This window comes from Coturnix japonica, chromosome 4 (assembly GCF_054131305.1).
Source record: "Coturnix japonica strain WE chromosome 4, WE-NBRP24, whole genome shotgun sequence".
Classification (NCBI taxonomy): domain Eukaryota; kingdom Metazoa; phylum Chordata; class Aves; order Galliformes; family Phasianidae; genus Coturnix; species Coturnix japonica.
In genome coordinates this window covers 56,150,608-56,176,171 of record NC_140666.1, presented here as the reverse complement: position 1 = coordinate 56,176,171, position 25,564 = coordinate 56,150,608, and the positions used below count along the sequence as shown (strand labels likewise).

Below are 25,564 nucleotides of genomic sequence, written 5' to 3'. Positions count from 1 at the left end.
AAAAAGACTCCTGTAGCTGTGTGAGCAGCACAGCAAAGTGTCTCAGTGCTTCTGAGCAGGCTGAAATGCCTAGGGGTCAGCTTCTGGAAGAGCTACTGATACAGTTGAAATTTTTGATCAAATTTCTGGTGTTCATTGCCTCTCTTTTTTGCAGTAATAACACCTGAGACAGTAAGAAATCTCACTAGACTCTTCTGATATGAAACGGTCTTAGATACAGCAGTGTTAAGATAAGAATACTTTGAATCTTTTCAGGCCCTGTGGGATGGTTAGCTTTAATGAAATGATGTGGAGCATAGCATACAGGAGGATGCTGCTCTCAATGAACAGACATGGCTGAAGTCCTTTAAAATATGAGGGCATGATGCTAGGGTATTAGAAGTCTGATAGTCCCAGATCAAATACAGCTGAGTTTAATGAAGTCTGATCACAGTTCTTCTGTCACTTCTGTTGTTAAGGAGAATTTAATAATTTATTTCACCTGTTACAAGACTGCATGAATAACAGGGGCTAATATCTTTCTTCTAACAGTATGGATTTTAGAAAGCACCATAAGCAGAATGATGTCAACTAAGTTTCTTATGCTTTTGTGTCTGCGATTTCACAGTGGTATTTGATCTGAAAATCCAGCATGCCATGGGAGAGAGGAAGAAAAGCTGAAACCAAATTTTAGTTGAACTGTCATATTCCTTCAAGAAAAAGAGAAGATGGTTTGCTTTTATTAAATCAAAAATATCACAGAGCGTGATCCCGGGAGCATGATTTTCTCCTCCTGCTCTACAAAACTCTTTATTTCCTAGAGAACAAGTTCAAAGAGCTTTATTGGTTCCCACCTCAAGTCTGTCTAGAGCAAACCATCTGATAATGTAGCCATAAAGTCTTATAGAGACTTACATGATGGGTTCAAGATATGTTGGTTCTTGGGACAGTTTGCATGGCAATGTAGTAGAAAGTATTACTAGAAAACATAATTGATGCTATATTTATAGAACCATTCTGATGAGTAGACAAAGTTTAAGTTGGTTTTGGTAGGGCGTGGACTTGCATTAATCCACTCTAAACCTCGATTGTTCACTTGACTTTGCCTTGTTAAAGCTTCTATGGACTATTGGTTCATAATGTCTAGAAAAATATCACTGTACATCAAAACTTTTCTTGTGTGTGTCCCCTGCAAATGAAGGAGGCCCAAAAAGCACAATCCAGTTGAAAACAGCACATGCACAGCTTACAGCCTGCCAGCTAGTCAGTTAGACTTGGTACACAAAACGATTTGCTGATATAGATTTGTTAGAAATATTGTATTTCTTTCTGAGACAGAATTGATTATAAAAAGCGATCTCAAGAAAGCAGCTTACTGGAAACATAAGCTATGGTGAATAGTAAGTGCTTTTACCTAAGGAAGTTTGCCTTTTTCAAATTGCCTGCAATTCGCAAAGTCCTGTGTTTGTTTTGTGAATGCTGTTGGTATTCCATTCCATTCCTGTTCTAGATTTTGTATTTTCTAGGCCACATCTTTAAAATATTTCTTTATGATTGTCTTGGGATACTGCGTTTCCTAACAGGAGTGTATTCTATTCAATACTTTGTCATGAACTTTTTACTTATTTTATGCATCTCCTTCTACTGAAAATAAGAAATTGTAGGTAATAGAAACAAGTCAGTATAGAGTCAAATGTGCAGCTAGACCAGTATAGATGAGAATGTATATATGCTACTGTTAATCTCGACCTTAAACAAAGCAAGCTGATACAGTGAGAAAACTGTTTGATTAAAAACTGTTATATGAACTTACCTCAGTTTTCACTCAAATTTTTATGAGTTAAAGCAAGTGCAGGTGAGAATTTTGCCTTAGGAAGCCCTTGGCAAAAGAAGCTGTGTGAAGAGGTCCTGCTAAGCATTGACCTCTCAGCCTATTGTCATTCTTGCTATTTCTTTGTCACATCTTGCTAAGCACTGACCTCTCAGCCCATTGTCACTCTTGCTATTTCTGTGTCACATCATATGTAAGCTGAGAGAGAGCCACTTCATTCAGTGTAGACTTCCTCAGCGTAGGTAGATTAAGGTGTTCAGCAGAGGATAGAATTCGTGGGCTGAGGGTAATAAGAAAGGGGAAGTGGGGCTGCCTGTGCTGGGCAAGGTGTTCACAGGGTAGTTCTCAGGTATGAAAACACATCCTGGAAACTGTCAGAACAAGATAATATTCTCAAGTAGATGTTTGGTTCAACTGATTAGAAGTGGTGTCTCTTGTGCTATAAGCAGCTCTTGAAGATGTAGATGCTAGTTTTCCAAGCACTTTTTCCACCCACTTGCTCTTTTGCTTACATATCAAATGGCAGTATCACTTTTAGATACCAAATGAAAAGCCTGTGTAACAGAAAGCAGAAATGTTCTTCGACTCTCTGTAACCAAGGGGAACGTCCAATATGAAAAATGGATTTTCCTGAAGTAGAACATGCTACTTTAATTATTATGTGCAGATTGGAAATGTGAGTATTCAATTAGAAGTCTGGAAATGCTGCCATAATTTCTTTTAACTTACACTTTAAGAAGAAATCTTACCTAAATACAGGCTAGAAAATGAATACCAAAAAGCCTTGGAAGTCATCATGACTGAAGAAATATCTTGAATGCTGAATAGCGCATATTATTCAGTAAACAGTTCCTAGCTGAGGATTCTATAGTCTCTTCATCTTATTAACCTGTGGAAATTTCCTATGCAGTACTGGAAAATAATCTTAGGGGGAAAGGCTGCCATGGTCAAAGAAATTTGCAGGTTCTCTAGTATTAAGGTTGAATCCTTATTTCCATGTTGGCATTATACAATTTTAATTTGACAGCTATTTTCAGCTCTAATAAATAAATAAATAAATAAATAAAAGGAATTACATAACAGCGTTCAAGTTGAATTCTGCTCTGTATTTTTTGAAGTAATGTACAGTAGCAGGATTTATTATTTGACATGTTCCTGACAGTAGATGCTGTGAAATAATGTTACGCACTATTGAAATGATGTGATCTAAACAGTGGGTGAAGTTCTGATTTTAAGTGGTATGAATCTGGGTGAATTCCCCGGAGTCAAAGTTAAATGTGTGGATTTATTCTACAGTTTTACTGTTGATTTAGAGTGCTGAATCTGACCCAGTGACATAATCGAGAGAGCCTCTGATCACACAAGAAATGTCTTGCTATTTGATAAGGTTCTGGAAAGAAAGTTTATCCTCATGAATTTCATGTTTGTTTTTTTTAATGCAACTTCTCTTTTCTGAATTTATTAAGCTCTGTTGAAAATTCTTGAATGTATAAACAAATCAACTGTGACTGTGGGAGGGATTGGCTGACAATTTAGTCGGGAAAAAAATTAGCATGCCTGTAGACTTGTGAGAAGAAGGTTTCCAGTAGCTGTAACTTTAGAAATAGATTGTTTTGAATTTTGAGAGTTTTCAACTTGGAGCTCTTCCTTTTCTTTGGACAAGTTTTTGCTCTTTATCAAAGATCAGAAAGTTTGCATAAAAGTAGGAACAATTCCTTTGAAATCAAGAGTAAAACTCTCATTTGAGCAGTGTCAGTATTACAAAATAAGTCTAATGCAGTAGGCAGACCAATATTATCTGTGGAGAATTTTTCCATGCTGAAAAGTGAATTGCAGTTGATTTAGTATACTGTCATCCCAGTTTCTTGAAAGCAATCTGGTTTGATAATCTGTATTAATTACAACAACAGTTGAAGTAGTATTAAAGTACTTTTATGGTGTGTTTCTTAGACTGTTGCAATATTTTATATGAGTCGTATATAAAGGACTCTACCTTGACAGGGCCAAAACTATTCAACTGATAGTTTCCTAGGGAAACTGGGAAAAGCAAATGGAAGTTCAAAAGGCAGGTTTTCTACCAGTTCTTTACACATCTCATGTTTTTTTTTCTCTTGTTCTAATGATTGTAGTGCTTCTATATCCGTGGGCATGACAAATGAAAAATTGGTCTTTGTTTTTTCAGATTACATCAGCTCTGAAGTATTGCTGCTTCAGAGAACTAGAGCAGTGTGGCTGATTCATGTTGACTATCGCAATTGCAAAATGTATTTTGTTGCTGATGTTCCCTTGGCAGATATTCATTAGACCTATTGATCATTGAAAGAAGAGAGTTCTTTTATTCAGTTGCCTATGTTCATTTTCTTTTTTTTTTTTCTTTTAATCTTTTGGATGAGTTCTGAGCCATCCTTTTCTGTTTCTTTCCAAAGAAAATTCCATCCACTTGAGTGATAAGGACTTTTAAGCTTGATGATATGATCAGTTTTTTTTTTTGCACGGTTAAGAGAAGAAAATCTGGGAATAGATTAAGAAATACTACATGTCTGTGGCTCCCTGACTAAGTGTGTGCTAGCAAAATCAGTATGTAAGCAATTTATATATGAAATCATGTCACTTTACAGTACTCAGGCAAAAGAGGAGAAACTAAAAATCTGTGAAGGGACTGGATGACTTGTCTTTGTCCTCCTTCTGAGCAATCCAGATGTGCTGGAAAGGGAAGACAGTATTAGTGGGGTCACTGAGCAAAGTTTCATACCAATGTATGTGATATCTCCTTTCCTGACATACTGAATTTCCATTTGCTTTCCTGTCATTGATGTTACTCAGTGATTTGAACTAAATGGTGTACAAATGGTTCTTCACAAATGGGTCAACATTTAGGTTAGGATTCCCAGCTTTAGGAACTCCGAGGTGTACTGATAAGTTTAAAACATGAGTGTATCTTAAGCACTGTAAAACCAGGTACAATTTATAATGATATCCTCATGTTTAAGACAACGCGGTACTGTGTTATTTTTTGTATGCTTGTATAAAACCACTATGTCAGTATTTTTCAATGTAATAGTATCCTTTACACGGACTGCATCAAAACTACATGTTAAATTACAGAATGGCCTTGGTTGGCAGGACCTTAAAGATTGTCCTTTTCCAGCACCCTGTCACAGCTGGTTTGCCACCCACCAGATCAGGGTGCATGGGGACCCATCCAATCTGGCCTTAAATACCTCAGGGGTGGAACATCCACAACCACTCTACGCAGCCTGTGCCAGTGAAATACCACCCTCTGAGTAAAAAATTTTTTCCTAATCTTCTAACCCGAATCTCTCTCCTTTTTACTTTAAAGCCATTTGTTCTTGTCCTGTCACTCTCAGACCGTGTAAAAAGTTCATCCTGCACCTTCCTGTAAGCTCCTTTCAAGTACTGGCAGGTTGCAGTGAAGTCTCTGTGGAACCTTCTCTTCTCCAAGCTTTATTATTCTTACATCTTTTTTTTCTTGACAGTATTTTAATCTACCTTAAAAATAATAGAAAAATAAAAAATAAAATTAAAAAAAATCAATGAAATTGTTTTTCCTCCTACTCCAGTGAAAATCTGGGACAAATGACAATTTCTCTGACTTTCTTCCCCTTGAAAAGGAAAATGTTTTCACTATATTTAGCTGTACCAGAGACTACAGAGACTATTATCTCTTGCTACCAGTCTTTGGCAGATAAGTTTGGCCTTGCTGTCCTTAGTAATTGCTTGCCAGAAGCCACAAGCATGCTGATGTGAGCCTTTTTAATTAATGTACTTCGAATAAACTAGTTCCTTTTCTCTCTGATGCATCTCAGGTATGAAAGTCCCACGTAAATATTGAGATCTGCTATCAAGTTCTCTACCCTATTCTTTAAATATGTCTTTTGAAAACAAAAAATTTCTTTTGGCATTAGGAGAAAGCACTTGCTCCTACTGCACTGTATCCAAATACTGTTGAATCTGTAATTCATACTACTACTGCTAACAATTTATAGTGACTATTATTGCACATGAAATAGGATTTGCAAATTTCAGCGTAAAAAATGGGTGTACTTTATAGGCAGGTGGCTTCATGGTAGAATGGAATATAATAAAATTTATGAAAGACAGCGAGGAATACTATGATTGAAGAAGCCCCATGTGCTAGGAGATTTCTCATACTGTGAAGGTTTGAAAACAGTCAAAGGTCTGTGCTAGTCTGGACTGTTAACTAAATTGGAAAAGCTATATATAGAGGAAGTAGCTCTCTATGGCAATTGTTTTGATCCTTCCTTGGCTGGTGTATGTATGTGGAAAGTGGGATTTACCAACATGCTGATGATCAAATTAGAGAAGCTGAAACTATTATGTCCTTGGAAAACACAGGACTGCAAATGGGATAAATATTCTAGCTGCTGCTTAGTGATGTGAAAATAAATGTGTAAGAGACCCTACTCTTTTGCTTCAAAATAAGATTGAGGAGGCTGTAAACTTTAGCATGATGTAGTCTCTATCTGGGCTCTGGAGAACAGGTAGCAAGTGACTTCATGTGGGATTCTATCTCATCCTGGTCATGTTGACACAGCAAGGAACAGCATGATGCTAAGCTACTCACTTTGCTGTCTACCATTTTATTAAAAATGGATGAGCTTTTCAATTTCCTTTTCTCTGATCTTAGGGAAATCTGTTTTCTTTTGTGTGTGTGTAGGTATATGCACATGCACATCTGTGCTTTTCTGTGCTTATTTTTACCCGTTACACTGTGTCATAAAGAATGCATGACAGCGATGACCATAGAGCTGTGATACAGCCTATGTTATGTGAAATGCGGCTGGGAAGAGAGAGTGGGAAAGCGACTGATGGTGCACATTGAATGTACAGTCATTCCCTCCTTCCCTTATCTGAAAGGCTTCCAAATCTCATATATTCACAGGCAGACCCTGGCCAAAGCCTGCAGCTGTCATGCATTTTCAACAGATTCCGCAGGGCCTAGATGAGGTTTGAAGACATTCCTTTGCTCTTACACATTAGCTAAAAGGAATTACCGTAACATCTGATATTGTGGAAGTGGGAAATTTGCCATCCTGACCTTGCCCAAAGCATTCCGGAACTAGGGGTCTGAGGATTTATTATCTCAGATGGCCTCCAAAGGTCATTGAGGGCTGTCTACTGGAGCTTCAGCACAACCGAGACAACCAATGTGCTATTCATTTGGAGGGATTGCGACATTTCTTTCTCTCTCTCTCTCTCTTTTTTTTTTTTCTTCATATGGCTGAAATAATGGGCAGACACATGTTACTGCTGCTCTCTGGATCTTTGTCATAGGAAAAGCATGTTCCATTGGAGTGATTCCCAGCTGTCAGTAATGTGCTGAAACACCACAGCCAATCATCAGAGAACAGGCCAAATAAACAGGATGTTCACAATGTGTATGATTGCATGAGTGTGTAACAAACTTTCTGCACATTTCACAGTCTCATAATGAGATTGACATGCATTGCTTCATCTGCATCTGCCTGTTTAGGGAAGAAACACATAAACACCATGGAGACCGTGTGCAAGAGGGCTCAGTTTCTTGGCTGCGTGGCTGTTGATATGATAGGACAAAATTTGGTATTGAGTTGGAAATGAGCAGTACTTTAGAACTATTCATTTATCTGCTGGGAAGCGCCTTGTAGTCAGCCAAGCACAGTTTGGTGAACGTTCATGTAATCAAAGTGGCTATTATAGCAACAGATGACAAAAGTGCCTGAGGATGATGCACAGAGCTATTTTCAAGGGAACATTTGAGACGCCATTTGTTTTCTCTTTGTTTTCATTTCAGAAGTTATTTTGATTGTTTTATGCATTTACAAAATAATGTGTGTGCAGGGCAAACCACCAAAGGAAAGAATGTTTAGAGAAATCTATAATTACATAGTGGAATAGCAAAAGCTATTATGTCTTTAATTTGAAATCAGAACAGTGTAATTACAATAGCAAATATAAAAAGGAAGTTATGTCCTCACTCTCCCAAACATGCATTTTTTCCAACAGTCAATGTCATTGTCCTAAAAAACATGCATTTTTTCAAGCAGAGTGGATATTACTGAACATTAATTATCTGTCTGTGCGGCCTTTGAGATGGAAGACATAGTTTATTCCACAGTTGGACAATACAAGCTTCTTCCTCAGTTTTTATTTTTACCTGCTAGTTGACCTTATGGTTATGACTATTGTTAAAATGTAAATGCTGTAGAAAAAAAAAGGCAATGTGAGTCACGAAGGAGCATAAGAAAGATCAGAAAGAAATCCGTTAATGCCAGGAAACAAAAAAGGAATGTAGCAGTTCGGACAAATATCTAGCTGCCTGGCCCTAAACATGTCCCCAGATGTCCTTTTTACAAACTGAGTTGTTGGCATTATTTCTAAACCTTATAACCTAGTCATATCTTTCATGCACAAAGTGCTATTTTTCTTGTCTTTTACATATTATTCCATCGCATCTAATTCTGCTAGCATTTTATCTGTGCATTACACTCAAGTTTCTATTAAGTGAAAATAGTCAATGTTGTATTTTGTTAGATTTGGAATCAGCAGGGTAGAGGCAAAAATGTGTCAGGAGGGACTGAATGCCAGAAGAGCATTTTGTCTTAGCAACTCTGTATTTCTAGAAATCCTTCACAAAGTGCATGCACTGCAGCTATCTTCATGCTGAACACATACATGGGAGTATCTCTGATCTTGCTGACTCTTCTGGTAGCTTCTCCCCACTATATTGTTCTCATCACAAGAGATCAGGCAACTTTCTTCCTCTGCCCTAAATACTTGGATTACTTTTTGTTTTCCTACCAACTGAGAGAAGACCATTGCAGCTACTGCAGATCTATTTAAGTACCTTGAATAAGTAGTATTTTAAACCTGTGGCCAAACATGATCTTGAGCTTTGTAGCTACAGCTAGTATGGCATACATGGATTTGTCTTCCTAACTTGATTAAACTATGAGATGTTAAGTGGTTGGCTGTCGGTGCAAGCATAAATAAGTCTATTGCAGTGATCTAAACTTATACGTAGATTATAAAATTGAATTGAATTGAGGAGAGGAGGGCTTAAAATTGATTTTGAAGTTATTTTTTTATTTGAATTCATGTAACAGTTAATACTAGTATGATGCTATGTTTTGGATTTGTGATCAGAACTGTGTTAGTAACACATTGGTATTTTAGCAGTCGCTGAACAGTGCTTATATAGATAGCATCAGAGCTTTCTCTGTTTCTCACTCTGCACACACTTTCACTGAGTACATTGAGAGTAGACAAGAACATAGGAGGGAGCGCAGCAGAGACAACTGACCCCAGCTGACCAAAGGGACATCCCATGCTGTGTAACACTGAGCTCAGCAATAAAACTGGGATGCAGTTTGCCAGGGGTTGCTGCTGTTTGGGGATAGGCTGGGCAATGACTCCTTGGTGGTGAACTTTTTTCATCACTTGTTTACATTGTTTTGTGTTGTCTCTTTCCCCCCCCCCCTCTTTTACTTATTAAATTGTTTTTATCTCATACCATGTGTTTTCTCACTTTTGTTCTTTCAGTTCTCTTCCTTATCCCACTGAGTGGGGAGTCAGTTAGCAGCTTTGTGGTGTTCAGCTGCCTACCAGGATTAACCCACCACAGTCAGAGACAGACTTTAGCTGTGTTTTGCACATTGAGAGGAAATAAAACAGTAGTAGACTTAACAGGAAATTTAGAAAAGGAGATAGAATAAAAATACTCGAAAAAGGAAGGAAAAGTTTGCCTGTTCTAGTTACAGAGGTGAAGGTAGGGGTAAGAAAGGAGACAAAAAGTGATCTCTAGATTGTTGAATGGTAGGCGATCTTTGGATTGTACGTTTGTACAACATTCAGAGGTGCAGAGTAAGGCGTTAACATCGGTAACAGAAAGTGAGGGGAAGAAAATAAATGTGCAAATTTCCTATGTCATTGTTGGTGAGAAAAGCAAAAACTGTCAATTCAGTAGGCACCTGTCTCCTTATTCCTCACCTCTGTTTTCCATTTAGAGATTACTGCTGGATAGAAATGAAAATTTAGACTCTCGTGCATGCGTGTTCTTGAGGGCATATGAACAGTTGAACTAGGCCAACTTCAGAGAAATTTCAGGTAGTAGTTTTTGATAAAGACTTTCTTCAGTTAAGAAAACCTCTAAGTAAAGTAAAATTCACCCTGCTAAGGCAGAGATTAGAAGAAAGAATCAAAGTTAACAACAAAACAAAACAACCTGAGAAAATACTCAGGTTTTGAATTTTGTTTTTTGTTGTTTTTTTTTAAAGGTGGACAGACTCTTATTTGATCATATGGTACAGCCTTACAATTTGAAGATGTTTTGCTAGCATTTTTAATTTTTATATGTATTTCATACTTACTGTATTAAAAAAACAACAACAAAACATTTGCAAAAACAATTATTAAAATGCAAATTATCTTCTGTACTTTTTTTTTTATGTAGTTAACAAACTTTATGAGTAGAACGACCAGACAAACCACTATAAAATTTCTATTCCATTACTCTGAAAAATTTTCCCCTTTGCCTCCCCTCTCCTAACCACAACTACACATATATCTGCTATTTTGAGGAATGCCAACATTGTTCTTGATTGCATTTTCCTTGCAGTTTTTGTGGTTATAAATGGAATTCTTCATCCTCTGCTCTGGTTTATGTTTTTCAGTCTAAATCGAATACACATGTCAATCTCCAGTTGACTAATATATGCCATATATACTTAGCAAAAAGACTGAGAATGACACCATACTTGATAAAATATCAAATATTCACTAAGCTAAAGGCAGTGGAAATGTCTATTAGTGGAATTAGCAAAATTAAGAAAGGGAGGAAACATCAGCTAACTTAACTCAGTTTAACTTTCTCATTCTAAAAATAATAGCTGCTAATATACAAAGTGTGCTATTTGTTGATGTGATGTTGGTAGTTAATAAGAAACAGATCTAAAACTGCTAGTAATCACTAGTTGCTATAGCTCCATTGAAACTTACAGTTCCTCTGCTTTCCAATAATTAAACATCTGTCCCCAGATCTAATGAGTAATTTTTGCAGCATGAGTTAACCATTTTTTTTTTAGATTCACATGTGTATTGGTTCCCCCAGATTCTCTTTTTGTATGTGCCTGAGTATTGAGCCATCTCCTTCCCAAAACCAAATAGAACCCTTCCCAACAAACATCAAATACATCTGGTGAGCTTTTGCTTAGCTTGATCACATTCCCTCCTTCTCTTCTATTTCTCTATCAGCTCTTCAACTGTTATGGAATCAGCCCTGAACAGCTTGCCACCACTTTCACAGCTCTGTGTGTAAGAACAGCTTGCCCTCCTTAACTGTCCTCCCACATCAGACTTCCTGTTCTCGATCCTCCCCATCTGCTCCTCCAGTACTGCCAAATCCATCTGCTTCTCATATTATCACCATCTTTTTTTTCATGCCATCCCTGCTGAACAGAAGAGCAGGCCTGAGTTGGTTTGTAAGAGTTTTGCCTTATATGTTTATACTCAAGTCTTTTTAAGGTTCCTGTTTTATTGGTGACTTGCACTTTAAAAGACTTCTTTGTGTTATTCTGTTTTGTTCATCTCCTCAGAAATGCATAGGCCTGTAAGGCAGGAACAATTCCTTCCTGAACATCTGCTGCCCAATGATGAGAAACAAAAAATCTTTATAGTGGTAGGAAGAAAAGTCTGGGAATGTCATCTTAAATGCACTAAGAGATGGTGCTAAAAAGGTCTTGTGATTTTTTTAATTAAAAGCTCCTATCTTCTGTCCTTGTTTCCTGCTTGAAGGCAAGAGGTTACACAAAAGTACTCCATTTATGGAGGCAGTGTTTGGGTAATCTTATGGAACTGACCTGTCTAGCAGTGTGTCCTGCAGGTCCTTATGGGAAGTGGCATAACCTATGGTAAAACCTAGAAAGAAGGAAACATAGAACTGTCTTATAAAATTACTTGTTAAGATAAGGGGGCAATAGCCTAATCAGAAAGTATTTCAGAGTAAAGATTTTTTCCAACCTTCATTTTTGAAGCTTTCCCCCTTTAACTGTTCCAATTTTCAGTCTTCTTTTTAAAATGAACATCAAAACAATGGGCAAATATTCCTTAGAGGTTTAATCAGCTCTAGTCTAGAGGTTAAAAACCACTTCTACTCCCATGCTTCCATACTTAAGATTCTTTGTTTAAATTCACCAAAGCATCAAGGTCAATTTAAATTAATTTCTGACTCGGACACCTAAATATCTTTCTATCCTGCTTTTAAAGATCTAATCTCCCACTGTAAAGGTTCTGTTGTGACCTGTATATGTATCTCTGTGAAAGTCCCCCTATGTAGATCAGTAGCAATTAGTGTTTATAGATTATCCACGAAAATGTTGAATTGCACTGTAACTAATAACCAACTTGTCAGAACTCTCCCAGGAAATTTCCATTTAGTGATTATTCCACATTGAGAAATAATCCATTGATATGTCTCATGGATAGTGCTAAAGAATTCAGAACTGTGTGTCTTACAGAAGTCCAAGATTACTGCATCTGTGCAGCTTACATCCTTTAATGAAATATATAGTCTCTTCAAAAAACTGAGTGGGGCAAGATATATTTGACAAGATCTACTTTCCATTAAAACATGTTGACTGGCAGCAATTAAGTTCCGATCTGTGAGTTCTTTATCAATTCAATACCCTATTGGTTTTCCATTATTTTGCCTAAAATAGATGTCACACTAACCAGCCTGTAATTACCTGGGTCATCCAGCTTGCCCTTTGTGGGTACTTACATATCATTAGCATTCTTCCTGTCTTCTTGAATTTCCACATTATTAAAAGATTTATTAAAATTTACTTCATCAGACCTAATGTATATTCAATGAACTGAGAATCAATTGCTTTTAGTATGCTTATAGGTAGCATCTACCACTCAGCATCTTCCTTGACCATAAATTTTGTCCAATGATGTTTTCTCCCAATCCCGTTTCCTCTGGCTTTGAGGGTTCTGTTTCTGCCTTGACATTAACGTTTTAACCATTGCTAACTATGACTCAGTAATCAGATTTTTTTTTTAGTGTTTCTGATTTATTCAAAAAGACTTGCTGTCTCTAATGTTGCCATTATTCATTTTTGAGCTTTCTTCAACAGTTTTCTGCACTGTGCCTAACTTCCAGTTTTTATGGATTGCTGTCTACTGTTTTTCCATTCTTTATGTACTATATATGTTTTCCTCCACTGCTGTCTTAATTTTGATCAGGCTGGTGGTTTAATCAAGTTACTATTTTTGGTTATGGTTTCATGACCTTTTTCTGCATGATATGATGGCGTAACCAAAACATTGCAATGGTCAGAGTTCTTGTTGAAGAGAAATTACTTTTTAGACAATTTAAATCAATGATAAGCTGTGGCTGGTGGAGGCAAAGATATTGCTTCTAAGGGTGCAGTAAAAGGACAAAGACGTTTTCAAAGACTGAGTCTTAAAGTGGCAATATAGCACCAATAGTGTGGCATTTCCCATAATTTTCAGAGAGCAGAAAACCTAGTTTTCAAAAGTGCTATGTGCAGTAACATGTACTTCGTATCTGGATTATTTATGGAGTTGCTTTCAGAGATGAATGCCAATCATGGTGCCGAGTTTTTGTATTAATAACTCTTGTTTGCAGTGCTACTGCACATGTGTGTGTGGGTGACAGTAAATCCTGTCTTCACCTGCTTTCAATGTTAATATGAGATAAAAATGAGTATTTGTTTGTAGCAGAAATAAATAACCCATTGGATGGTTTCCAGAGGATGTGCAACTCTTTTGGTTAAAGAAATAGATTTGACAAAGGAAAGCCCAGAAAAAAGATACATTGTTAGAGAAATCTTGGGTGTATTTTGTACATCCTTGGAACAACACAACTTTAGACATTAGCTTTAAATAGATTTACAGAAGTCAAAGGTCATAGTTCCTGAAAACAGAGGAAACTGTGCATAGAGATCATGTTTATTTTCAGTCTCTTAAAAAAATCAAATGAAACCATTCAGTGTACAAGGCAGAAGCACTTTGTTATAAGTATCAGAACCAAGGGCCATGGTTATTTTCTTCTCCATGGTTACCATGTTTAACAAAACAGATGTAGAAAAACTTGTGTTTTTTTTCTCATTACTTGCCTTTGCAGATTTTTTTAATTCTTATTATTTTTTAATTACTGTTTGTTTAAAGAAATACAGCAGTTCTATTGGAGCATCTACCCATAGGGTATGCACCAGGAAAAAACCCAGAGCAGAAGAGAAGGCAATATGTGGTGGCCTCTGAGGAGGAAATCCGGTAATAGATCCCTACCACCTTCCCATATGAGTGACAGTTGAATTACATGGTTTTATTGCAGGATAGATGAAGATAGATTTACAGGGTGGATGAAAACCCAGCACTGAGACATTTTTTCCACAGGTCAGATGCCAACAATTTGATTTCAAATAACCTGTTCTTCATTTAAAACTGTTTACTATTCAAAATTATTTTCCTCAATTGTTGAATAGCAAATGTCATGGTTATTTCAAGCTAACACACACAATGATTCAAGTCCCCTTTCTGACAAGACTGGGCACAATACTAACCTCCTTTGGACAGGCTGCATGCTGGAGCCTGGGTCATTCTTACTTGCCCAGTGATTTCAGTATTTTTCCATAGAGAACTATCCAGGATCATATTTGTACTTTCCATCCATTTTAATGTAAATCTTGATTTCTGCACTAAGTACCATTCATCAGGTCTTTTTCCTAGCTTTATTTATTAATTTATTTTTAGTTAAATTGTTCTTGATTCTTAATTTATTACTGAGAAAAAGTTACTCAGTGTCTTTTACAAATTTGCCATTTATAATGAATAATGAAGCTGTTCTTCACAATGCTTATGAATGAAACCTAGCAATTTCTTCTTTATTTTCTGCTACAGAGGAGTACCTGATCAGGCCAATAAACAAAAAGTTGTTGTGAACTTCCATCCCAGCTTCCCACAAGGCTTTCAACAGTATAACTTTTATCTGACCAAGAAAGAAGTTAGGTCATTTAGGTTACATTTGAAAGTCAATTACAGTGTCTGTGATTCATCAGCTGGGAAAGGAGTTAATTGTTTTTGAAGTGTTTTGGTGCATAACTTAATGTGCTAATGTATTTATTTATTTGTGAGGCTCATATCAGAATAGGAGGTAGGTGTTTATTTACAAAATAAAGCTAAATTGCACTGAATCAATAGCAATGGTATTGCTGTAACTGTTCAACTCTTCCCTGAATACACTGTGATTGAAAGTGATTTTAGAGGAAGCATATGACAGCTTTGACTGCACTGGATATCATGGACATAAGGGAGGCTGAAATACCTGGAAACTGTTACAGCCAGAGGAGAAAATACAAATGGAAGGAGTGTGAATAGGAAAGTAGTGAGTGCAATGGTTCATAGGCCTGAAAAGACATATGCAGATGCTTTGTGCTTCTGCTGCTTGTGTGTTATGAAACATGATGATTTTCTGTCGCTGACATAGATATAAGAAAAGTCCTGCCAAATCAATACTGCTTATCACAGCTTCAAAGGCAGTATTAACAGGTTATTTTTATGGACTGATTCTCAGCATGCAGATCAGATGCTGATTTAGAAACTCTTTCTTGAGCTTCCCTGTATATTTAATGCAAGAAAAAGGTGGACTCTGGTAGATAAATATTCTCCTAAACTTTCCTACACTCCTACTTTTCAATCTCTTAGCTAGAGTTGGTCAGAGTGTCTCCTTTCGGCATCAGTTTGGGCAGTTGTAATTGAGCAATATATCAAATATATAATGAACAAATGATGTTTAGGATCAAATACTTTCAGTGCAATTAGGTTTCTGAATTGATTCATTCTGAAGTACTTTATCCTGAATTTTCCTTTCATTTTATTCTCTCTGTCATGTTTTCTGAAGTCATTTATGTGTTATCTGTTCCCAGAAGCTGGCTGGAGATTCCGTTTAAGCAGAGAGCTTCCTTAGAGGAACCAGTCACTCTCATTTGTACACAGGCCAACAGTTTCATACTGGTATCTAAGCCCTTATTATTAGCATGGCTGACTGGCAATGTTTATCTCTGGATCACTCACTGGCCCATGTTTCTTTGATGTATGCAATAGGTCTCATAGAAACTAGTCATTAAATAAACCCTTTGCATTTTTAATATATCCATCAGATTTCAGTTCACACCAACAGAAAGGACTGATTTCTGTCTCTTGGTGCTAAAGGAGAAGGAGGGAGTGAGGTAGATACTGGGCATTGTGATGAGTGTTTAAAGGTCTGTAAAAAGTCAGACCTAACTGCTCTCAGTAAGTTTCAGCTGACCCTATAGGTATACCCAGGGCACATTCATAGAGAACAAAAGGTCAAAGTGTCAAAGACTCAGAATAATCAGCCAAAAAAAAAAAAAAAAAAAAAAAAGAATAGAAAAAAAAAATGCCAGCTCTTTTTCTTTCCTTCACATGGGGATTGGATATTTGCCATCAAGCTTCAGACATAATTAAAGCAGGGGCCTTGTTCACAGCAGGTATAGCAGAATACCTTCTTTCATAGCCCCTGGAGTGCAGTAGTACTATTTCTCATGCATCAGAATGATTGTTTTGAGAAAATACTAAAATACTTCTTTGCGGCATAGCTCTTCCTATGCTTGAAGAAACGCATATTTCCACTCCAGGTCATCTTTCTCTTCCTTTATTTCAGGCTATGCTTTTTTAATAGGGCAGGGGAGAACCTCTCCTAAACAGTAAGTAAGTGCTGGAAAGCCATGATACCACAGTCATAGCTATTGGCCAAGTAAGTAGTAATGCTGCAGAGTACTGAGATAATCTAACTGTTCTTCTGCTTTTGGAATATAGTGAAAATCTGTTAGGTAGAGATGGTTAATATCTGCATTGGGGTGTTCAAACATATAACAAAATACTGAAGATGTGAGTTGTTCCTCTGCAAACAGATGTAATCAGTTCCCAGATATTGTGAAGCTATTGGGCGTATTTTCATTTGAGCATGTTTTGCAGGAGACCTCAAAATAAAACAAAGTTATGAAATAAGTAAAATACATGAACAAATAACACAATAATCAGCCACCCTGCATGATTTTGTCTTCCTTTTACGACTGTAGGCCAGATAAAAAGTCAGTCTGTGAGGATAGTTTGTACCTGTATTTTGTGCATAGACCCTGTGTCCATTTCTGTAAAAACAAAAACAAGAACACAACAACAAAAAAGCCAGCTCTCCAGTGTTGCAATTTTTGTGAATTTCTCTACTAATGTTTAAATTTATTCTGAGCTGGTTCAGTTGAGTATAGTGGACTTAAGTATACTTGGCTGTTTATAAATCCAGCTGGTTTCCAAATGTTCTGGGGTCTAGTCTAGCCTTCTAATATAATTATGAAAAAAAGGTCAGACTAAATGTCAAGTGTTGACAAAGTACTGATTGTTTCCACTTTGCAGGCTTCATAAATGTCAAGAGAAAAGAACTGTGCTGTCTTGCCTTATTAGAAAAGAATTTAGTGAATGTAATGCGTCTGAAGAGTATTAGTGGGACAGCACATCAAATAGTCCTAGTCTCCATCTGTACCAGGTAGCTCATGGTGGTTAGATGGATATGCAGGTTTTTCTATTTTGACTTTATGTTATATACTCAAGCTTACTCAGAGAAGTTAGGTATATGTATCAAAATCCCCTTTGTTTTCCATTCCAAGTTTTGACTTATCTGTAGAGGTATTTTTCTTCCCCCATCATTATATGCTTTTCATTTAATTTACTTGAATGAAAATATTACTTACCAATATGCTTATAATCACCAACACCCTGCACTCAACTTTTTCTGTCTGCTCTATTTGTTCATACCTTGCTCATAACAGGGGGCCAGTTTTCAGGAAGTAATTTTTCTTCAAGCACTCTTCAGGACTCCTGAGTCTCTCATGGTCCTAACAGATAGTAAGAGAAATTTTGAAAGAAGTGAAATATAGTACAAGTTTTTTTACTGTTTTGGGGCGTTACTGAATGATTCAAAGCCTGTGAGAGGGATAAGAGCATTTCCTTAGAACAGTGGTCCAGAGTTCTAGGTGAGCCTCAGTGTGCTACAACACTGTCACAACAACCAAGTTGGTCTGTTCTCATATAATCCCTCTCTGAAAATGATCTGTGAGGGTATCTCTGTGTAGAATTACTATTACATTGTATAATAGAAAAAGATTATAGTAGTGTCTGGATCTTATGCTCTTAAAACCAGAGAAGAAGGTTTGGTGCTGGATTGGTGATAGTATATTTGAAATTGAATATGTTGTTCTAGCTTAGTCCTGCTATACATTTAATGCTTTGGTATGGTAATGTGTGCTGAGCTCCTAAACACGGGGTAAAAAGTATTGTGTAATGGCTTAGATCTCTACATAGAGGTCTATGGAGAGGCCATGGCCTTTCCAATCAAACATGAAGAGCTTTGGAAATTAAGGTAAATCTCAAGAATGTATTTGTGGATATAAGTGAAATTCTATTTTTGACATATAGTATCAACATACTAAGGCTGGGCTGTGCCAAAGAATGTGACAAAGAATATTTGCACACATTTCTTGGATTATTCCAGAAGTCATACAAGAGAGTTTTTTAAAGTTTATTTAAAAATAAAATTGCATTTTATATTTAATTAATAAAAACTCCATATATCTAAGCAGACATGAGAAGATCTCAATTATTTCACTATGAATTCATTTGGAGTATATTTTTGTTTAAATCTCAGACAGAGGAAAAGTAGGGAAAATGTTTTGGCAGGAAGATGCTATTGCATCTTAAATATGTACATTTAAGGTAGCTATGGCTGTTTGCTCCTTTTATGACTGTACTAGTGTGCTTATTCTTTTGCATATTCTTTGTGTGACATCTTTGTCAATTACTGTGAAGTATGGCTTAAAAAGTATATGCAGGAAGCAGGAATGGGTAGCATAGATTGCTCTTGATCTGGGAAATTGTTGGCTGCCTAGAACACAGAGAGGGATCTTTTGCCGTGCCGCCTGGGGAACTACAAAAGGCATTCATTTTTAAAGTAGACCAGGGTAATTACCACTACATTTATGTTAGAGGTTAACATTAGTGTTATTTCCTCTATTGCCTGGTTTTACAGAATGCTATGCCCCACTGCTTTTATTAGATCCCAGCAATGGATGAAATAAGTGTTATTAACCTCTAACACTTGAAAAAATTAGTCTTAAGAAAAGCAGAAACAAAGCTGGGCAGTTACCTTCTTTGCTAGTTGGGAAAGGTGCTGTAAAACTTTGCAAATTTAATACTTATTTCATAACATATCCAAACTAAAAAATGACAACAATCCAAATGAAACAAAGTAAGAACAGAAGTCCATACTTAAACACTCTTTGAAAAACCATTTATTTCATTATGTTTCTTCTCTTCTTAATACAAATGTTTGACATAGTGACATGAGTAACAGTGATGAGGAATGAAAATGATTCTGAGGAAAAATAAAGGTGTTCTAAGGCCACAAGCTTTGTCAGAAAGAAATACAAGAGAATGGATGTACCAGATAATTTTGATTTATCAAACACACACATGCACATCAAACAACTTCTGATTGCTGATGGTTTTTTGTAAGCTGATACATCTGCTGTCATAGTACTCAAAAATTTTGGGAAAATGAAGCAATGATCTCATTGGTCCTTCCTGTTTCTACCTGCAACCAGGATAAATATTTGATACCATATTGGATGTTTATAAAAGGATTGTAACTAATTGCTAGTGATAAGGATAAGTGTTATTACTTGAAATGAAAATTCTACTGTAAGAGAACAAAGAAATTATTTTAAATGTGAATTTAAACGATTCTGTAAGATTCTTGCTGTACATTTTTTGTAGGGAGCGATTATAGTAGAGAGCACTCCCTTGAAAAGTGACTTCTATAAACATATATTCTTAACTTTCCTTACTATTGTTGAAGTTCTGAGTGCAAATACTCCTGTTTTCTAAGCACCTAAAATATTCAGTGACCCTACTAATTTTCTTTCAGAATATTCCGATTTTTTTTCTTACTTGCTAACTAACTCCTCAACTGCTTAACAGAATATTTTAAGCTAATAAATTACCCTTCAACATTTCTGTTTGGAAGCTCAGTCAGTATCCAAAACAAGCTAGTCATTAAAGAACACTTCCTTGAACAAAAGAAAGGAAGGCAGCAGATCTGAATTGTAGCCCTTGTTTAGTTCCCTTATTCTAAACACATTAGTACACTGTATTTCCCCACTTATATAGGCTTTTGTATGGTGAGCATGTGACTGTTTAAATGCCCCAGCAGGGCATGCAGGGACTGCAAAAAGGAAAAAAAAAATAAATTAAAAAATGCAAAAAACAAAAGAAAACAAAAAAAAAAAAAAAAAAAAAGAAAAAAAAAGAAAAAAAAAAGAAAGAAGAAAGAAAAAGAAAAGAAAATTGTTTGGAACAATTTGCATTAGTTCAAGGGCAATGTTAAGCATTTTACAGCTGGTTTATTGCTATTCTTGTGCTGTTTAAGCTGTCTTTCATGTCAAAAGTCCTTTCCTGCTTACAAATCATCAGGAAGAATTGCGGCCACCACGCTGTTCGCCTAAGCTCCTCCAGGGGTTCTGGCCCTTTGATCACAGATATCGTTTGCAATCGAGTTAAAAATAGGGAGCTGCTGAGATAAGCCTAGGCTCTGACAGGAGACCAGCTTTCCCTTTTCTTTTGGACTTTGTTCGCCCCTTCCCTAGTATGGGAACACGTAATCTTGGCACAGAAGGAGTAGTATTATGGCTTTGGTAGACATTTGAAGGAGCTAGGGAGGTCAGTGAAGAGCTCAGCCCCTTTACTGTGCGGCCCAGCTTTGCAAGGTTCCCGGGCTCAAAGGCAGGCTTGTAAGCCAGAGCCTCAGTACATAAAATTAACGAATGTAGGCTTGTGTCCATCTTTGAGGCAGATTCAACTCAATGCCAAGGCATTAGCTTTCCCAGCTCTCTTTACTAAGGAGCCTTTCTAAGCCTGAAAATCTCTTCTCCACTAATTCCATTAAAACTGTCAGAGAATTTCATGTATATTAAAGCTGACAGAAAATTCTGATTGGCACTTGTGGGCATTAGGTCAAATCTGAAGTAAAACAGCTCTGTTGTGGGGGGAAATCTCCAGAACGGTGCATATACTTTTCTGCTGCAAGTGGAGTGGGGATAAGTTTTCTTGGCTGGTGTCTATGTGTAGTCTGAAGAAGAAAGAAGTTTGCTACAAGTGAGGTTAATTATGTGCCCCAAATTCAAGTTAACTGCATTTTAATGTCATTGTCATTTGCAATTGTGCAAACACCTTCCTTTGGAAACATCCAGGTTTACAATGCAGAGGGAGGTCTTTATTTCAATCCAAAACATTTTGTCCTCAGAAGAATAAAAATCCAAATAGCACAAGATGCAGTCCATGTAGAGACTGCCCAGGCACCATACAGACTACCTTTATTAGTATTATTTATTTGTTTAATGGTATCGCTTAGGAACCTGGGTCATGAACCAGAGGCCTGTTGGACTAGATGTGAAACCAGTAAAATGAATAATGAAAAACCGGTTTCTGCAGGCCTTTTGTAAGCAGCAGCCAATGTACAGGGAGAGGCAGACCAGCTGTCACAGCACATCAGCAGCTTATGTTTTTAGCAGTCCCTCATGGTTGGTTCAGAGGGGATTTGAATGTGGATGCAGAGGTAGCTTTACAACCAGTTTTTGTGAGACATGCAGCTCGTATTTCATTTGATAGAAAAGGGGGAGCCAGAAGATGTACAGAAAATTGTAGTGTTGTTATAGCTAGGATGTTTACAGGATATCAGAAAGGAAAGATTAGAAGGGGGAAGCAGATTTTATTAGTTGGATAGACTTAATTTTGGGGAAAAAAAACCTCACAAGACTTTAAAAAGGGACTTCTGTGCCTGAAAGATTTTTTTTCCTAACATAGCATAGTATAAGAGAAAATATAACTCTACCCATAAAGTTTTTCTTGCTTATAGAAAGAACTTGCATAGTCTATATGATCATGCTCAGCTTTGGCTTCACTTATGCACTGATGAGTAATGTAAGATAGCTCCTTGTTGTCTAGAAAATCACTGGATGTTCTTGTCCCTCCTAATAAATATGGATGGCGGTCGTTAGCTCTGCGTTTTGTGCTAAGCACAGTCCTGTACTGATCTGACTCTAATGCCAGAAGTACACGATATTTTATGAAACCGGGAAAAGGTGAAGGTGGAGAGAAAAGTAAATCAGACTTGAATTTTATGTGGAGATTAACTGTTACAGAGCTGTCTCAGCGTCTGCAAGATTAACAGGTCAGAACTTCTAGTGCTGAGCTTTACATTTGCGAGCATTTTAGCCATATAAATAATACTGGCAGTAAAAAAAAAAATCACTGGAAACTTTGTGAGTAAAAGTTGCTTTTAGTATTTTACTTTTTTTTAGGAATGTTTTTCTTCAGTAATATAAAAGGTTTTTTTGTTTTGTTTTGTTTCTTTTTTCCTGGATCCTTTTACTGGTATATATCTTGAAAGAAAAAGAATTAAATGAACCATTTTTCTATGCAACAACATAAACTTTCCTGCAAGGTGTTCCTGAAAATTAACTATCCATACCATAAAATCAGAGCCTTTCTAATCTTTTTCTGAATATCACTGATAACAAGAAATATCACTGTTACTGTCTCAGATTCACTATTCACTTTGGCCCAGCACCTAAGCTCTGTGGTATTTTGTGCTTTCTTTATCACACCGTAGACTACTGAAATGCTAGATAACCCCTATAAACCTCATTTTCTCTATTGTTTTTCCTCTTTTAAATAGATTGACTAATATTGACCACAAAGCTCATCTCAAATGTCTCATCAGTACGTGTTGTAAAAAAAAAAAAAAAAAAGCAAATCCATGATAATAGCTACTACAAATTGACAGGAGGAAGAAATTCTGTGTTTCCTAACAAAATTCCTTAATGAAAAAGACCAAACATGCTCTGACATCTCACGTGGGATGGGAGGTAAATCATAGTCTCCTAAGAGCAGTATCAGCACAAGTATCACAAAGGTGAAACAACAGCATTGACTGGTGTTAAGGTAACTGTTTTTCATGAACAAGGTACAGGCATGGCCAAAAAAGATATGGCATGGTGAAGTAGGAATCCAGGAGAGGTGTGGCTCGGTTGGCCTTGTGTTTAGCTGAGAAGAAATAACATGACTGTGTATATCTCTACATCTTTGAACTTACTATCCTCAGCTGCTTTCATAGATAATGGGTAAATATGGGAACTTTTACTATAGGAAAGGCTGACTCCATAGGGTAGCTGGTGATTACGTAAATGTTGAAAACAGGTCAAGTGAATCCCATTTTAAAAATTCCCACCTCTCTTTGTAGACTCTGGAAAGTGTTCTAAGACAGGTAGCTTGGCTGTAGGTATTGCAGTGTAGTATCTAAGGCTACATGCCCTGGACTGAAGGGACCTACACTAGAGGACTGAGGTCTCACCTCACTCCTCACATAAGCAATAGGCATCTTCTCCATTCTTCCCCTGGTTGTTTTTCCTGAGGAAGGAGGCAGGCCAGAAGGCTGCCAGCTGTCAATAAATTCTTGTCCCATTAACTGACCCTTTATGGACTGGTATGTAATATACAGCACAGCAGCTTACTTGGAGTCACCATCTCTGGAGATGTTCAAGAAAAAGGTAGATGTCATGCTGAGTGACACAGTCTAGAGTGGTCACAGGCATGGGCAGATGGATTGGACTAATGGTCTTTCCAACCTTGATGATTCTGTGATTGATTCTACTATTACCTAGGAGTGCTTTGGCTGACTGTGACCAATGGGGACAGGGAACACAGAAATGGCATGGGAAAGCTTACATTTGCTAAGCAACAAATATCCTTTTCTTGGGCAGCATTGTGCACTCTCTGAGTTTGCTTCTGGTATGCCTAGTTACAGAACAGAATGGTTTTTATTTGGCATAATACTGAAAGAAAAGTACAGAACATATTAACACTTCTCCCATGCAGAGACAGCAAAGTATTTGTTTAATGCCTTGTGTAAAATGTATAATTAATATCCAGAGGAAAAAATATTTATTTCTCCTTAATACAAAACTTAATACAGTAAGTGCCAATCACCATCAAGTCTATATTGATGGTGACAGAATACTCATGAGATTCAATTCTTGCATGGTTCATGCTCACTGTGCTGCTTATTTGCTAATTAGAGATGAGACCTTTCTGCAACTTCTTCTAGCGGGTCTATTGCAGTTTGTATTAGGAAGTTGCTGAACTGTGTGATGTTAAATTATCATGGTTGCTTATTCTTGAGCATGCAAAATTGCTATGCTTCTGAGACAGTATTTGGAAATCTGTTCTACCTGCCTCTATGCCTAACTTCTGCTGTCCAATATGGGAGAAAGACCCTTCTTCAGTCAGAAAGATTATAGTACTCTTAGAAAATAAGCCGTGTACTGTCTGTGTATTTGGAAGAGTTGATATTTCACATGGCCTCGAATTTAGGGCATTAGTAATTTTAAATAGAATTATGTGGCTGTGGAAAGTATAATTTCCGGTGTCGTCCTGCAATCACTCATGTGTAGGCTTGACCTGCCACATATGTAGACTTTTGAGATTGTAAAAGTAATGTGACATTTTATGTAGAAACCCCTCTTTGAGAAGAGATATAAACTCTGTGCTTAAGCCTCAGCACTTAGAACAACAGTGAAAAAAGACACGAGCAGTTTTGCTTTTTGATGAAACAAGCTTCCCTCCTCCTGTGCCTTTAGAAAGCATTGCTTGAAGTTGGCTTTGCTTGTAATTTGATGGTTAGAAGCAGTACCTTCCATGAAATGGCTTCTCCACCACAACTGAAAACACCAATTCCTGAAGTAATGCCTTTTGTATCTATGCATTTGTTCCCTGTTTTTACTTACTGAGTTTCTAAATTATTGCGAAGTTGCATGTAGTGACATCTCTGGCAGAAATGCCTTTTACATATGGGATAGCATAAAAGCAACATCTAGAATTGTTTTAATTTTTTTTTTTTTTTATGATTATCTATGCCTCGGGGAGGGAAGATAGAGGAGGGATAGAAAAAACCTTTGAAGAGAATGGAAAATCCATTTGCACAGATGTCTGGAAAATGGGTTTCCTCCCAAGCTGTTGTAATACTTTTAAAGAAATCATTATGTTACCTTTTAATCCCCTAGTGCCAGCAGTTGCCTGTGTGACCAGACATTGCCAGCAGTGCTCTGTGTCTGACAATCTTTCCTCAGTGTCCACATGCTAATTGGATTTGTTCCTGTGGAAAAGCACACTAGTGCACATAAACAGACACATTTTTTTTCATTTTCACATTTTGACAGAGATTAAGAACTGCAGGTATTAACAGGACCTGTCAAACCATATGGAACACCATTCACTTCCTTTTCTTGGCATTGTGTGTATCCTGTCCCTATAGAAAGGAAGTCCTACTGCAAGAATGTTGGCATCTGCATTGCTTGCTATAGCCTATGTGCTGAAACAGTGGGATACTCAGACTTATTCCTTCTTTTTGCTGGGCAGTATAAACCAAATATCATTCCAGTATTCTTTGTACATCTAATTTGATATTCTTTCACTTATATACATGAAAAGTAGAAATCTGCATTCAGTGGCATTACTATTCCTTATTCAAATACAGTGCTATGCACATGCTCATACAGCATATGGTGCTTTATCACCAAGTTA

At 37.0% G+C, this 25,564-nt stretch overlaps 2 long non-coding RNA genes across 4 annotated transcripts in view; one reads left to right on the top strand and one right to left on the bottom strand.

Annotated features, from left to right (window-relative positions):
- LOC146761081 (uncharacterized) overlaps positions 1-17,792 on the bottom strand; it is an 85,426-nt gene extending 67,634 nt beyond the window's left edge. For both annotated transcript variants that reach the window (XR_014945889.1, XR_014945891.1), the window contains exon 1: positions 17,687-17,792. This is a non-coding gene — a long non-coding RNA (uncharacterized LOC146761081). The remainder of the gene's footprint in view (positions 1-17,686) is intronic.
- Positions 1-25,564, top strand: part of LOC107313548 (uncharacterized) — a 203,486-nt gene that overhangs the window by 97,948 nt on the left and 79,974 nt on the right. The gene's annotated exons all lie outside the window — the stretch shown is intronic.